The sequence below is a fragment of the Taeniopygia guttata genome, chromosome 2 (assembly GCF_048771995.1).
Source record: "Taeniopygia guttata chromosome 2, bTaeGut7.mat, whole genome shotgun sequence".
Classification (NCBI taxonomy): Eukaryota; Metazoa; Chordata; class Aves; order Passeriformes; family Estrildidae; genus Taeniopygia; species Taeniopygia guttata.
The window spans coordinates 4975231-4991557 of record NC_133026.1 but is presented as its reverse complement, the minus strand read 5'-3'; the positions used below and the strand labels follow the sequence as shown (position 1 = coordinate 4991557).

At 48.3% G+C, this 16327-nt stretch overlaps 1 protein-coding gene across 3 annotated transcripts in view; it reads left to right on the top strand.

Annotated features, from left to right (window-relative positions):
- The window catches only part of XIRP1 (xin actin binding repeat containing 1), a 37897-nt gene that overhangs the window by 8455 nt on the left and 13115 nt on the right, over positions 1–16327 (top strand). The window contains exon 1 of one of the 3 annotated variants that reach the window (XM_030264215.4): positions 6715–7065. The exons of the other annotated variants lie outside the window; for them this stretch is intronic. The gene's annotated coding sequence lies outside the window, so the exon portion shown is untranslated. Of the gene's footprint in view, positions 1–6714; positions 7066–16327 lie in introns of those variants that run through there. 3 annotated transcript variants of the gene reach the window in all.

Here is a 16327-nt window from a genome sequence, read left to right as displayed (position 1 = left end):
GCATGAAGAAGGAGAAAAAGACAAGACACACCCAATTTCCTCCATCTTGTCCCCTTTGGACCTCTAGTCTAGAATCCTAAAATTTTACTTTTGCACCCGTGCCACACTTAATTATTACTGATATCAAACATTCAGAACCTGTAATTCACCCTGTAAGATTGAAAACTCTTTTCCATGGACAGAGATGACAGACAGTGTCTCTGGGGGCTCTGTCCAGGGGGGGTTCCTGACCCCTGCCAGGGTCCCAGACCTTCCAGGGCAGCCAGAGGGAGGCCCTGGGTTCCCATAATCCAAGGCTGTACCTGTGCTGTGCTCTTTCATTCCCATGCAGCCAGAGAGGTTCTGGAGCTCCACGAGCCCCAGCAGTGACCAGGGCAGATCTCCCATGGCAGCCTCCTCACCACTCCACAGGGGCAGCCCCACTGCCCTTCCTGAGGGATGAGGAGGGGACACCCACGATTTGGGATGGGGAAAGCAGTGTTGAGTGGTTTGAATCCACACAACAACACAAGCTAAGTGCAAACCACAGTTCTCAGGGGCTGGGGTGTCTGGTATGGAGGGCAACAGCATGGCAGTGCGTGAGTTTGAGGGTTCCACGCTGGGCAACTCCCTGAGAGCTCCCCTGGCAGGGGGAAACCCTCCTGAAGCAGTTCTTTGTCAGGAAAAGCAGACACACAGGACTTTTTCGGTCTTCAGGTTCTTGTTTTATTGTTCTCTTATCAAGATTTCAGCACACTGTCTGCATCCAGACCTCGCATGCAGGAAAACAGCACAAAAATGGCCAACAACTTCATGTTGCAAGGGCTTTTTAGTCTAATCAAAAACCAGACTACCCAATTAAGAAGTGACACCTAGATTATTTCCCTTTCTAACCCAATAACTGACCCCTAAAGACCCGCAATGCGGATTTTTCTACCCAATTACAAGATACCACACAAACCTAAGTAGAAGAAGAAAGAAACAACTTGAGACACCACCCTGTATCCTCCATCTTGTACCCATCTACAATATGCTAAAAATCCTAAAACCTAAATTTCTCACCCATGTGGCATACTAAACTACTCTCTACAATCTCTACAATCTATTTCACACTTTTGTGGTCTCTAGTTTACCATGAAGCTTAGGAGGCCTTCTCCATGAATGAGGGTCAAAGTCAGTGTTTTCCTGGGAGTCAGAGCACCCCAAGGCAGACAGGGGGATATTCCACTTGCCCTGGGTTCCCAGAGCAGTTCTCAGGACAGCTCTGCTGGCTGGAGCTGGGTTTATCAGCAATCACATGTCAGTCTGGAGCTGAATAACTGCACAAACAGTCAAAGCACCAGTGGCTGCATCTCTTTGCAGGCACAGCCACACCTGAGACACTGCTGCAGGCCTGAGCAGTGCTCTGGGGGATGGCTTTTACACACCCTAGAAAAGTACATTCCCAGGCAGCCAAACCAGCTCGCTGTGTACCCCTGGTCACGCTGCTGAGATCAGATAATCTGGAAGAAGCTGCCACCAAGGATGTCACCAAGTCACTGATTAAAGAGGTCCAAGTGGCCACAATCTGCAGGAAGGAGATTAAACTGAGCACTGGAAGACTTACACAGCAGAACAAAATTCTTCCCAGGGAGGAAGACGGCAAACCAAGGAACCATTTTTCCCAAAGGGAAATAATTGAAAGCTTGAGTCCTTTAATATTCAAAAGGAGAAGGCAGCAGCTAATTTTTTTGCAGGTAGAAACTTTTGAGTACTCTGGATTTAAAAAACAACAACCTCTAGATGAATTTTGGCAATCAGAGAGTGGGAATTGTGGCCAGGGAAGAGAGGAGAGGAACATGCACACAGGTTTGTGTGTGTGTGTGTTTATTAACACTGCTCCATTATCCAGGGCTGAAGGGCACACGGGGATGTTACCTCTGTGCAGAGCAAAGATGAAACAGGAGCCTGAGGTGACTGCAAATTACAGAGCATCCAGGCAGCCTCAAAACCACCTGCAAACCCCTGCTCCTTTCTCTTCTCTTCTCTTCTCTTCTCTTCTCTTCTCTTCTCTTCTCTTCTCTTCTCTTCTCTTCTCTTCTCTTCTCTTCTCTTCTCTTCTCTTCTCTTCTCTTCTCTTCTCTTCTCTTCTCTTCTCTTCTCTTCTCTTCTCTTCTCTTCTCATCTTCATTCTATTCTATTCTATTCTATTCTATTCTATTCTATTCTATTCTATTCTATTCTATTCTATTCTATTCTATTCATTTCGACCTCTACACGAGGGGAATTTTCAAAGCAAGGAGAGGAGGTGAAGGGGAGGACAGGAAGCAGGGAGACTCGGGTTTGGTTCAAGCGTTTGCTGAACAGGGGAGGCTTCATCCCCTGCTGGCTGCAGCATCCTCCCGCTCTGCTGGAGGGTGTGCGGTGCCATCTAGCGACACTTCCATCCCAAAATCCGGCTCGGTAAGGATGCTCCGTGTGAGAACCCCGGGATTGGTTCAGGGGTCTCGTGTGGTGGAAAAGTCTCTCCTCCAACCCGTGCTTCCAAAGAAAAACTCTGCAGCCTCTTGTTGTTTGGTCTCAAGGTAGTTTATTGCAAGTTATCTAAAAGATTTTCTTCTGGAGCTGCTGTGCTTTGGTCAGCGGCCCAGGCAGAGACACACACACTCTCCTGACACCCTCACTGGTGTCTTCTTCTCTCCCCCTGCCCAAGGCTGCTGTTATCTTTTATATGATATATTACGTATTATATGTTTACAGATTTTCCCCAATACCTACTATCTATGTTACAATGTGCTCTTCTACTCTAAACCAATCTGTGAGTGCCAACATCACCAAGAACATGGAGGCAAGGAAGAAGAAGGAGGAAGAACAGGATCAGGCCCACTTTCCTCCATCTTAGAACTTCTGACCCCCATGTACAAAGTAAAACCCTCCTGTACAGGTGTTAAAACCCCCCTGTACAATACTAAAAAATTTTCCCCTCTAATTTGTAATTACTTCTACTATACCATCAAACCCTCTGTGACCGCTTGTTCCACCTTCAAAGTTGGTAACTCATTCCATGGCTCAAACTCAAAATCACAGCTGTTTTCAGCTGCTTGCCAGGGTCTAAAATGCTTCTGACCAAGGCCTGGAACCTCTGAAAATGTCTGAGGGACATTTTGAGTTCTGACACTCCGGACACTGCGTCCCAGCCCGGGCAGTGGGGCGCTGCCACCCTCCCTGTCACCGTGACCCGGGGCTTTGCAGCCATCGTTCTGCTGTCTGCACCACACTGCTCAGCAGATGGGCTCAGCAGAACATCTCCAGTGAACTGGAAAGGCCTGAAAGGCAGGGGGGAAAATGCTGATTTAAGGTAAAAGGATGTGCTCGTGGCAGAGACGGCTCCAAGTTCAAGGAAGCTCCGGCACTTGCCATGATAGAGGCTCGTACAATCAAAATAATCCTTAAAAGCTCATTTCCCTTCCAGCAGGTGCTTTTCACGGGCATGAGAAGCAGGAGCTGAATGTCAGGACTCCTGTAAGTGGCCAATCTGTCCAGCCCTCGCTGCTTTGTGCCTCTGCAACTCAGGCAGGAGGGAAACTTGGGGTTTCAGCACGAGATCCATCTTGTGCCCCGACTCAAAGCAGCTGACATCACAGAAAGAAGGGGCAGCAGGACGTGTCACCCATCCCCTGTCAGCTCTCCCAGCCCCTGTGATCAACTGGGGAAGCAGGGATCACAGGCATTTTTTGTGCATGGGAGCACACAGTAGTTCCCAGGGATTCTTGGAGGGCAGGGGAGGAATCAGCCTCTGCTGATCAGCCCGGCTGAGATCTGCCAACAATCAAAGCAGACAAGCTTGTGCCTCCTAATTGGCTTTTCCTGCAAGCCCCGGGCTCTGCTTTCACTCAATCTGACCTAAAGAGCCTTTCCCTTGCTAAGACCCTCCTGCTTTCTTCACTGGGCTACTGGCAAGAGCCACCCCAGCTCAGCCAAGGGCTCAGGGCTGCCCTCTGCTCCACACCCTGGGGCTGCTGATCTCCCCCTCACACATTCAGTGCCTCTCAGAAAACTCCAGTGCCTCAGTGATTTATTTTTTCTCATTTCCTGCCTTCTAATGAGCTGCTGTCTTTCAGACAGGAGGACAAAACCCTTTCCCCAGGAGCTGTGCAGAGCTGCCAGGTAGCTCAGATCTCTCAGGGCTGCAGGAGCAGCTTGCAGGGGCACTGATGGGAGTCCCAGCCCACAGCAGAGCAGGTCCCTCACCCAGGGATGGAGAGGGACAGCAGAGTGTGAACAGGCAGCCATGTGCGCAGACAGAACACACAGATGTTGCAGATGAGAACAGAACTCCCCACAAATACACCCTGTGTGCTCCTGCCAGGCCCAAGCAGCCCATGACCCACAAAAACCCACTGCCAGCTGCTGACTGAGCTGATTTGCTCTGCCCTTTGCCTCCTGCATTTATATCCCTCCATCCACATGGAATAAATAGGATATCTCCGTTTCCAGTGTGCTGCTGTGTTTGCAGACACCACTGCCACCCCCTTGGTGCTACCTGAGCGGGTGTGTGCTTGCTGACAGCCCCTGCCATCCCCACCACCTGGCTGGCCATCAAGGACCTGCCTATCACCCTCCTGGCATTTCTTTTTCTCATCCTCATTTGTGGAAGGAAGCAACAAAGAACCCAGAGAACATCAGAAGTGTCGGAACTCAAAATGTCCCTCAGACATTTTCAGAGGTTCCAGGCCTTGGTCAAAAGCATTTTAGACCCTGGCAAGCAGCTGAAAACAGCTGTGATCTTGAGTTTGAACCATGGAATGAGTTACCAACTTTGAAGATGGAACAAGCGGTCACAGAGGGTTAGATGGTATAGTCAAAGTAGTCACAAATTAGAGGAGAAAATTTTTTAATATTGTACAGGGGGGTTTTAACACCTGTACAGGGGGGTTTTACTTTGTACAGGGGGGTCAGGAATTCTAAGATGGAAGAAAGCGAGCCTGATCCTGTTCTTCCTCCTTCTTCTTCCTTACCTCCATGTTCTTGGTGATGTTGGCATTTTTCTATTGGTTTAGGCTGGGGACACACTGTTCAACGTAGATGATAGATATTGGCACATTATTGTAAATATAGTACACGTAGTTTCTGGTATATAATGTTTGTACCATCCCACTGAGGGCAGAGCCCCACACGCTGCCCTGGAAGACAAACCTGCGGCAGGACAGCAGAACATGTTATAGATAAGCAAAAATAAACAACCTTGAAAACAACACAAACAAACTATAGCTTCTTCTTTAACAACAAAACAAAAAGACAAAAACTTTCTACAATCTCAAAATCACCAATACCCACAGATTCCGACACAGAAGGAGGGATGATGATCTGCAGAGGCACAAGGGGTAACACAGACAGCAGGAGAAGAGCAACTCATGGCCCTGCAGGATGGGTAAAGAAACTGGGCTGGGGTAGAGAGGAGCTGGGCCCTGCCAGGAGCCTCAGTGAAAACAGTTGTTCATCTGCAGCTGGACAGGCTGGGATGGGATGTGATTTTGGCAAGGAAACCACACCTCACGCTGAGCTGCAGCCTGGGTGGTGTGTGGTATCCTCTCCTGGTACCTGCAGACCCACAGGGATAAGAGAGGGGCAGCAGCCCCTCCAAACACCCCAGGAAAAGTCCAGCAAAACTACTCAGAAGTGCATGGAAAAACTTAAACATCTCAGTGCTTAAAGTGTGCATATAAAATGAGGGAAAGGAACCTTTAACATGGTGAGAGGACAAGGGGGAATTATTTAAAATTAAAAAAGGAGAGATTTAGATTAGATGTTAGGGGGGAAAGCCTTTACTCAGAGGCTAGGGAGGCATTGAAATGGATTCCCTGGAGAAGCTGTTGATGGTCTAGTGGAAGATGTCTCTGTCCATGGCAGGGAACTGGATGATTTTTAATGTCCCTTCCAACCCAAAGCACTCTGGGATTCTGTGAAACTGGAAAATCAGCATCAGTTGCTTGGCCCTTTGCAACAAAGAGCAAGGAGTGTTTTATCTCAGGTGATGGGGACTTCTGGAATGGCACAGCCAACCCACATCTTCCATTGCCACGGGGTTGTGTTCTCAGATATACACTCTCTAAAGGTGCCAGAAAAGCAGACCAAAGAGAGAACAGCTGGGCCTGGGTTGATATTACTGGGTACATCAGTCAAATTGTATCCCAGCCTGCTAAAGCTGGACTCTGAAAGCCACCCCCAGAGCCTTTGGTTATGTTTTGGTTATTTGTGAATTAGCTTGGCCAGGCAGGATCACCAGCTCTGGCACACAGATTTACCCACCATTAACATGCTAAAATAGTACCCTTTGCCCAGCTGAACTTTGAGGGCATCGAGAGTCCTCCAGATTTATTATTTGAGTGCTTTATTATCCCTCTCCAAACTCTTCCCAGAGCAGTTTCTTGTGACACCACATTGCTGCGACGACAGGAGCAATTCCCAGCTTCCCATAAAGCAGGCAGAGTGGCTGCCCTTCTTTAATCACTTTCCCAGAGAAATTTTTTTCATTCTTGCCTCTAAAATACTGGAACTGATGAGGAAATAGGGAACCAGAAAATGTAGGTATTACCTCTCACCTTCCCAGCATTTCTCCCAAAGCTTTGGCTGTGGCCAGAGGTGACAGGGGGGCCTGGCTGTCAGGCTCACAGCCTGAGGACGTGGCAGTGAGTCAGGGAAATGCCTCTTCCCCATGGCACCACTGCCTGGATGCATCCCCATCCCGTACCAGGTTACACCAGGGGTATTTTGAATGAATCAATTCTGAAAATAAGCCAGGCCCCAGCCTTTCCCAACCCCTGCAGGATTGCTGGGACTCATGATTGACTCAGCCTGGTGGAAGAGCAATTCCACTGTTCCCTAAAAATAGACCAAGTGGTTCATCCTCTCAACATAGCCCAGCACCCTGAGATAAAACCAGCTGCCAGAGACCACTGAGAGGCAGTGAACAGGACTGAGGGTGTGGGGTGTGGAGCAGGGCTCCTTTGGGATACACAAAGGGCTGCCTGGCCCTGGGTTTCACACAGATTTTCTCTGGGGCTGTCTGAGACGTGACTCGCCTGTTGGGACTACAGAGACCTCCCTGTAAGTAATTTTGGGGTAGATTAGAATGGGGTGAAGTGTTGCATGAATATGAACCTCAGACTGATCCTAAAAGGCAGGGCAAAGGAGGATGCTTAGTGTTTTGTGCTATGAAAGCCATGGATTTTATTCTGCAGGCCTGGATCTTGGTAAGTCCTGTTTTATGCCAGGTGTATTCCATGTAGACTGACTTTGGTTTGGTTCAATACCATGGTTTAGGGCACCTGGGTGTGTCCTAGATAGAACTAGAGCATTGTAGTTCTTTTCTGTAGCTCTTTTCTATAGTTCTTTTCACTGCTTTTCTTCTGTCCTAAAATACTGAAAATCACAGCTTTGAAGCTTAAATTCATGGGGACAGATCTTAGTGTCTACTCTCTCCCCCCCAAAAAATACTCTTATTTATGATGACTCTGACCACTCTGAGCACAAACAGGGGAAAGAATCTGTATGGGATCCAGCTGAGCCAGAGGGATGCTGGGGGTGGAAGGGACACCTTCCAGACCCAAATCCTGCTCAGGACTAGTAGTGGGTAGGCAGCAAAATGTGAACTATTCAGAAGGAAATGAGCTTTGCTTCATCTTACATCCCTATGGAAAAGGAGACAGGGGGGATTGGTTAAGGAGGGAATTTCTTTCCCTCTTTCTTCAATCCCCATCTCCAGAGAGGGTTGAAAAATCTGTTTGTGACCCTAAGCCAAACAAAGGGCTTCAGGAGCCTGTGGGGTCAGCAGCATTAATGTGGCCATACCCCACTCCCTGTTTGTGCTCACGTGTGGAAGGACACTCCAAAATCCTGCGTCACTCTAAGATGGAGCAGAAATGTGCCCTTGTGTGTGCATGTGTGTGTCTCCCACTGATTATCCATTTGCCTTTTGGCTCTAAGGGCTGTCTTGTGCTCACCAGGAGAGCCGGGACTTCAGGTCCAGCCCTGGGGATGCCCCTCAGTCACTGTGGGAAGGGCCTGACCTCAGCTGAAAGCAGCATTTTTCTCAGCTCATGTGTTTGTCCATGGCCAATATTTCCTTCTGAGATTCATGTCTGGCTGATGGCTGTGAAAACAACAGAAATTCTATAGCTTTCCCCACATCCCTCCAGGCCTCCAGTTTTTACCCAAATTTTTGTATTAAAAAAAAAAAAGTGAAGTACCTTCAGATTTTTGTGAGAAAAAAGGCATTTAGGGAAATAAAGGTGGAGTTGTCTTCCTTTCCCTAAGCCTCAGGTACAGATATCACTTTGTGAGAAGAGGCAAAATATAAAAATCCATACTCTTGTCCATGCAAAGTGGTAAATTATTCACTAGTGGTAATTAAGAGATTCAGCATGGGTGGAACTTTGTAGGAACATCTTGCAAAGGCTGTTTTCAGCCCTTGAATAGACTCAGTATTTTACAGGATACAAAAGCTTCTTTTGGGGAGGAAACCAGCAAGGATGCCCTAAACCTGTTACTAAGAGGGAGAAAATCATTCTTTAGCACTGGTGAAAGTGCCAGGACTGGGTCTGGACAGAGCAGTTGGAATCTTTCCTTGAAGTACTCTGCCTTACTGGTATCTTCCACTTTCAAGCCAACCATTTCTCTTCCATATTCTTGCTGGCAATTTGCCTCACTCAGAAACAAATGGAAATTCCTGGGAATCTCAGTAGTTACAAGTGATTTTGGGGTTTTCTCTGTAAAGGATAGTGCCAAATTGATTTGGAGTGTGACTCTTTCGTCCAAACCAGTGTTCAGTTTTCTTGGCTGCCAGTGATAAAGCAGCATGGAAACACCAGGACAGGAATAGAAAGGCGAGGCAGGGCCTTGCAGCTCCTCAGGGCACGTGGCATCCCTGCAATGCCCCCACGTAAACACCATGGCATGGCACAGAAATGCTGAGAGAAGCTGGGCCCTGCATCCCAGGCAGGATCTGAGGCTGGGGATGCTCACGGGGCTCGTGCCTGCACACACATTCCCAAGGTATCTCTTCAGAGGGCTTCCCTTAAAAGGTCTGGTATTTGTGGCATGCCAAGAAGCCCTCTCCCCAGGCTGAGGCTGCTCCAGTGGGGAGCTGGGTGTTGCTTTTCCTGGGGAAAGGGGGTTTAGAGGGAGGGAAGTGCTGTTGTGAATGGTGGTGCTGACCTCCAGGCTGTAGGGGCTGAGATGCAGGAGGGAAAATGTGGGAATCCAGGGCTTCCCTCTGGCTGCCCTGGCAGGTCTGGGACCCTGGCAGGGGTCAGGAACCCCCCTGGACAGAGCCCCGAGATACACTGGCTGTGATCTCTGTCCATGGAGAGGAGTTTTCAATCTTACAGGATGAATTACAAGCTTTGAGTGATTAATATAAGTAATAATTAAGTGTGACACAGGTGCAAAAGTAAAATTTTAGGTTTCTAGATTAGGGGTTCAGAGGGGACAAGATGGAGGAATTGGGTGTGTCTTGTCCTTTTCTCCTTCTTCATGCCCTCCATGTTTCACTGTGGTGTTGGCATTTTTCTGTTGGTTCAGGCTGGGGACACACTGTCCAACGTAGGTGACAGATATTGGCACGTTATTGTAAATCCAGCACAGGTAGTTTGTGGTATTTAATGTTTGTACCATCCCACTGAGGGCAGAGCCCCACACGCTGCCCTGCAGGACAGAGCTGCGGCAGGGCAGCAGAACATGTTAGAGATAAACAGAATAAACAACCTTGAAACCAGCACAGACCAATTATGGCTTCTTCTTCGGCAACCGGGCAGAAAGACAGAGACTTTCTACAATCTTGGAATCACCAATACCACAGATTCCGACAGGAAAAGATCCTGGGAGAGGGGTTAGGGATAAAAGTGCTGATGATGGGATAGAGGAGACAGAGAAGCAGGGGAATGGATGTCAGGCAGGGGTGTTTTTCACCATTCCAGTGAAAAAACCCTCTGTGGACAGCAGATAAAGAGCCACTGGAGGGCACGAGAATGAGCAGGGCGTGATCCATGATATGCTGGACACCCACAGTGACACACAGCCAGGGACAGTCACTAAACACCCACTCAGCCTCGATTAACCCTTTATTAACTTAATAGAGGGACACAGGGAACGAGGCAATGCCCAAGGCACAGTTGGGGCTGCACCCACCTCCTCCAGGCCTGTGGTACCCAAACCTTGGGGTGATGCTGGAGCCCTCCCTAAGGAAAGACAAGCCCGCAGCAGTTGGCCCACGCGATGGCCATGTCCCCAAACAGCAATGCCACTCGCAGCTGTCTCCCAGCAGAGCTTCTTGGCATTTTTTTGGTGCCCAGAATAGGGTCCTCCACATTCCTGGATTTTTGCAAAGCCCAGAAATAGCCCTGAGCTGCCTTGGGGCAGATACTCAGCTCCGCCTGAGGCTAAATTTTCCCAACTCTTCTCAGAAGCTCTTTAAATTACCTGGCAGGTCATGATGCTGCTCCTGCAAAGGACGTTCCAGCTGATACCAAAGAGCCAAAAACATTTGCAGAAGTGACCAAATATCATGAACCTTCAGTTTGGAGGTGCTGGAAATTGCAAAGAGATCTGATTTTGCAAATCAAGGGCAGGAAACAAGACATTGCTTAATAGATGTTTTCCCCTTCAACCCCTCCCACCCTCTCAGATTTGCAAATGCAACTTTATACAAGTGCAAAACATTAATTATTTTACTATAATTAGTGACAATTCCTAAAAGCGTGAAATTATAATTTATATCTTATTTCCTCTTCAACACAGCTGGTCTTTAGTTACATTATTTTATTTTACCTATTTGCCTAGCACCTTCTTCTGTTTCTGGTGCTTTTCTTTTCAGCCCATTTCCTGCCCCAGAAATCACCTATTAATTCTATGTACCAGAGCCTCTAATAATTGCAAGATACATCTTGCAAGCAGGGAAAAATCTCTCTTAAACCCTTTCAAAGGGGAATAATTTCTATTTATTTGATATGTGGTTAGTCATTACATTTATGTTCTATACCAGCAGGGCTCCCAACCTCTAAATCAGGGATCTATTGTATGTGATGCTGGACAAATTTATTTGAAAGGACAAGGTGGGCTCACGAAAGTTTGGAATCAGAAAAAAAAAAGCCTTGTAGCTTGTATGATTTTTATTAATCATCCAGCTGTAACCAGTGCTGTTCTAATATCTGAGTTGGTAGGTGAGCATGAGAAAATCTCAGTAAATTACTTTTAGAGGTCAATTCCTAGCCCATATAGTTATAGCAGGTACTCTTTTACAAAAACAGTAAAAAACCACATGAATTCTATGTAAAAAAGAACATGTTTACAATTGCCACTCTAGCACATAATGGGCTGATCCACTGCAGAAAGAAAAAGCTTGAATTTCAAACACTCACAGTCCTTTGTAGGACTGAAAATGAGAGAAAGCACTGCGGTTTGAAAAGAGAACAAAGTGTGATTTGGGCATCAGGAGGGAGCACCCGTGAGGGTGTGCAGAGTGTTTTAGAGCATGACTGCTCCTCAGACTTTGCTAGATTCTAAAATCCCATCCGTGCTCCCTTGTATCTTTGTCCCACCCTTTTTCCCCTTCTTTCAGAAAAAAAAAAACAGATGGTATTTTAACATTCCCTAAAGCCTCATGAGCAGGTCATGAGGGCAAGGAGGAACAGATAGAGATTCTCTCCTGCCCAAATCCTTTCTGTCCCAGAACTATCCTTCCCTGCCCACCCATCACTGAAGCATCCCAGAACCACTCACCTTTTCAGCAGCCTCCAAACTGGGGCAGCAGGGATCCTGCCCTGCTTCCCACACCTCCCTCTGAATGTGTCCCCTCTGGCAGAGCTTCCCTGTGGACCAGGGCTGCTGGCAGAGGGGTTAGGGCTGAGATTTAAACCTTTCCCCGCTGGCTGAGCACCCCCAATGGGCTGCCTGGCTTCTGGATTAAGCAGCAGCACTGATTTCCCTGCCAGCTTTTATGGGTGCTCACCCATCTGTGCAAATTCCCCCAGCCCAGCCACGGAGCTGTGCTGGTATTTAGGAGTCACTTGTGACAGGGAATTGATTCTCTGGGGGGAAAAATTGGGAAATGTAAATCTGCACATGGAGCTGCCACCTCCAAGGGCAGAGGCACTTAGAAATGGGGTCCCCATCTGCAGGGATGTGCTTCCAGCTTTGGGACAGCTCAGTGAGGTGCTAATGTTTCACTGGGAGGAACAGCAGGGACAAGCAGGGGGTACTGGGGACATGTCCAGTCACACAGGGGTGTCACACACTCCTGGGTCAGGAGGCTGAGTTGCTAGTGACTGTCTGAAAGGGATAACCCATGGCTGATCCCAGGCAGGGGGGAATACCTGCCCCAAATTCCCAGGAAACAATAAGCCCAAAAAGCCACAAAGCAGCACTAACTTATCAGTTCACCTCCATCCTCTTGGAATGGAAAGTTGCTTTCACAATCTGAGGAAATCACTTTTTTTCCTGTGCTAAGGAGCTCCAGGACAGGAGTCCCTTTGCTCCCACTTTCCTCTGAGAATTGGCTTTGGGTCCTGCTCCATGGCATGACCAAATGTCTCGTGGCACTGGAGGCATGGCATAGCCAAGGCTAGAACACATCAGTGCTGCATGGCACAGGACAGGCCAGGCCCAGCAGCCAACACAGCAAACCCAAAATCGGCCTGCAGAGCAGCCAAGTCAAGCAGACACTGAGCAGGGGATGGAGGATGCCAGATTCAGGAGCAGATGCTCTCTGCAGCACTGCTCTCATCAGTGAGCAATGCAGAGGGGCAGGACCCTGGCAGAACTTGCCCCACAGGTCCATCCCTTTCCCTCTGACTCCCACCAGCCCTGTGCAAGCCCCATCTGATCCCGTTACACAAGCCCCAGCTCCGGGGCGGCACAAAGGGCTTTGCTTAGCAGCTGTGTTTGCTCAGGGCGGCTGATTTTGGGAGCACAGCTGATGACATGTGGTTGGCCAGGCGAGCCGGGAGACTGGTGCTGAGCTTGCAGCTTCCTTTTTTAAGAGGTGACTCAGGCTCTGGGTAGCTCACTGGGGCTGGTGGTGGGAGCCAGGCTGGGAAGGAGTGCCAGCAGCAGAGGTGGTGGACACCGACAGGTGGGTAGCGTTGTTTGTTCCTTGAATAAAGTGGTTTAAATAGAAAGTAGAGTGAGACAGAACTGCCCTGGTACTGGTGAGATGGGGTTTTCTCAGGGGAGGGAGGGTGCAGAGGTTTTGTTGGTGCTTTGTTTTCCTCTTGTTAGGAGTTGGCTGCCAGGTGTAAGATGATTCTGATTCAAGGGACCTGCATTATCTCCAGCAGGAGACAAAGCTGTTGAGTGATTTATGGGCAATAATCGGAGAGGAAGTGAGTGAACTTTTAGATGAGTATTTATTAATCTTTTTCCCCCCCATTGCCTTGCCTACTCCCCCTGTGATTAGAAATATCAGAAACTAAATATTAGAAACGAATACAAGGAATTATTTTCCCCAGTTGCAAGTTCCCCTGCCTGCCTGGGGTGTGACTTACGGGGCAGAGGCTGTAAACCAAGCCCGACCTGCACACACACGGGGCATGGGAAGAACTCAAGAAACCCGACAGCTGCTCCTTATGGGCAGTCCAATCATCGCAGCCCCTCACACAAAATGTGCAGATTCATCCGGCGCCAGACAGTGACACGAAGGACATTTTGCCGACAAAGGCCGGCAGGGAGGAGCGCTCCCTGCATCCTTCATTTGGACAGCAGCGCCGTGGGCCGCGGTGCCAGCCACCGTGTGGGACGGGAGTGGGGGGGGCTCCAGGAGATTTTTTCCTCCTATTTTAGCTCACAAGGGATGCTTTAAGGCCTGGAGGATCATGTTTAACACTGTCGGAACCCAAAATGTCCCTCAGACATTTTTAGAGGTTCCAGGCCTTGGTCAGAAGCATTTTAGACCCTGGCAGGCAGCTGAAAACAGCTGTGATTTTAAGTTTGAACCATAGAATGAATTACCAGCTTTGAAGGTGGAACAAGCAGTCACAGAGAGTTAGATAGTATAGTAAAAGTAGTCACAAATTAGAGAGGAAAATTTTTTAGTATTGTACAGGGGGGTTTTAGTACCTGTACAGGGGGGGTTTTACTTTATACAGGGGGTCAAGAGTTCTAAGATAAAAGAAAGTGGGCCTAATCCTGTTCTTCCTCCTTCTTCTTCCTTACCTCCATGTTCTTAGTGATGTTGGCACTCACAGATTGGTTTAGAGTAGAAAAGCACATTGTAACATAGATAGTAGGCATTGGGGAAAATCTGTAAACATATAACACGTAATATATCATATAAAAGATAGCAGCAGCCTTGGGCGGAGAAAGAGACAACAGAGACACCAGACAGTGAGGGTGTCAGGAGAGTGTGTGCCTCTGCCTGGGCTGCAAACCTAAGCAACCGCAGCAGGCGAAGACAATCTTTTAGATAGCTAGCAATAAACTACCTTAAGACCGAACAACAAGAGGCTGCAGAATTTTTCTTTAGAAGCACAGGTTGGAAGAGAGACTTTACCACCACACGAGAACCCCAAATCAATCCCGGGGTTCTCACATAACACCCCTGGGGCCTCAGTCGCGCAGTCAATCAGTGCGGCGCGGGATGTGCCGCGGATGCCGAGCGCACCAGCGGAGCCCTTTGGCTCAGCGAGGCAGAAATGAGGAGCCCAGCACTGCTTTCAGACACCCCATCCACAACAAATATCACCCTAATCCTGCTGTGCATAGCGACCTTCAGCTGGGCTCCAGCATCTCCCCGCTCCCTGCCGGGGGATGCTGTGAAGCCGCACCTCGCTCCCAGCACCCGAGGTGTGCTTGGTGCCACTCGGATGTCACCATCCGTGCACACATGACAGCTCAGCCCTCTCATTAGCAGAACCAAGTGCTGTTCTTCGGCTCTTATCTATAATTAGCGATTTAGAGGGAGGCAGCAGCCTGTTTCGCCAGGCAGAGAGCAGATTTTTGTGCAAGCGCGGAGGGTTGGAGCAGCCCTTCTCCAAGGCAGGGGGCTTTGTGAGAAGTGATAAGCAAACACAGGGCTGTGCACAGCCTGTGCACTGAAAAAAAAAATAATCAAAAATTAGAAGGGAAGAATAAAAAAAAGAAAAGAAAACAAAGGCAGCCATAAGGGGATGCCTTTGACAAAAGCTTTGTGTCTAATTATATCTATCATTAAAACAAGCCCTGTGGCCTTTCATCCATTCAAGCTAAAGGGTGAAGGAACGGGCAGCACTGACACTGGAAATCTTCATTCAGCTGCACTATTTGTTCGTGGCTGGAGGGGCACGTTGCTTTTCTTTGTGCAGTATGTGAATCTACAGGCCTATAGGTCAGTATAAATTATATCATCTCAGCAGTAATGCCCATAGCCTGGGGTGGGAGGAGACCATCAAACACCACCAGCCCAGCTCATGGACACAGGGATACTTTTGCTAAGCACTTCTCACCAAAATGGTCCAGCACAGGAAGACTTGTGTTAGCCAGGCAGGGTCCCTGCCTTGCCATGAGGTGCTCCCACCTCCTAGATGTGGTTTTCAAGACAGCCAAGGGCTTGTGTTCATTTTTCCGGCCAGAAAGGCTGAAAATGTGTCCTTGGTTTCCTTTCTACCTTGATGGTTCACTGTGCCCAGTTCTCCCCATTGCTCTTCCTGTGGGACTTAGCCAAATCTCATTACTGTGCAAAGAAGAAATTGCTGTTTGCCAGAGTGATTGGACTCCTTTTTGCCTTTCCAGTAGGTAACTCAGCAATGTAGGATGAAAGAAAGACAGTCCGAGACAAGATTTTTCAAATTGCTTAAAAAGGAATTTTCTCAGATTCCCCAAAGGTTTCTGCAGTTACTGCAAGGACCCTCCTGATGTCCCTACGACAAAATGGAACAATTTTAAACTAAAAGAGGAGAGATTGAAATCGGATATCAGGAAAAAATTCTTTACTGTGAGGGTAGTGAGAATGGGTTGCCCAAAGAAGTTATGGATGTCCCATTCCTGGAAGCGTTCAACACCACTTGGACAGGGCTCAGAGCAACCTGATTTAGTGAGTGGCATCCCTGCCCATGGCAGGGGGGTTGGAACGAGATTTCCTCCAAAGTTCCTCCCAACACAAACCATTCTATGATTTTCTGGGTGCTGCTCATCTCAAAAATACAGGATCTAGTCAAAGTTTGGGGTGTTTTGAGCAGATTGGAGGAAAATGATACAACCAGAGGGTGGCTGCAAACTCACAGCCTATCTCAGGATGCATCAGGTCTGCCCCAGCCTTGCCACTGTCTGCAGATAATTCCCTTTGATTCAGTGTTTAAGTTGTGGACAGCAGAAATCAGGGAGAGAGGTGCCATAATTA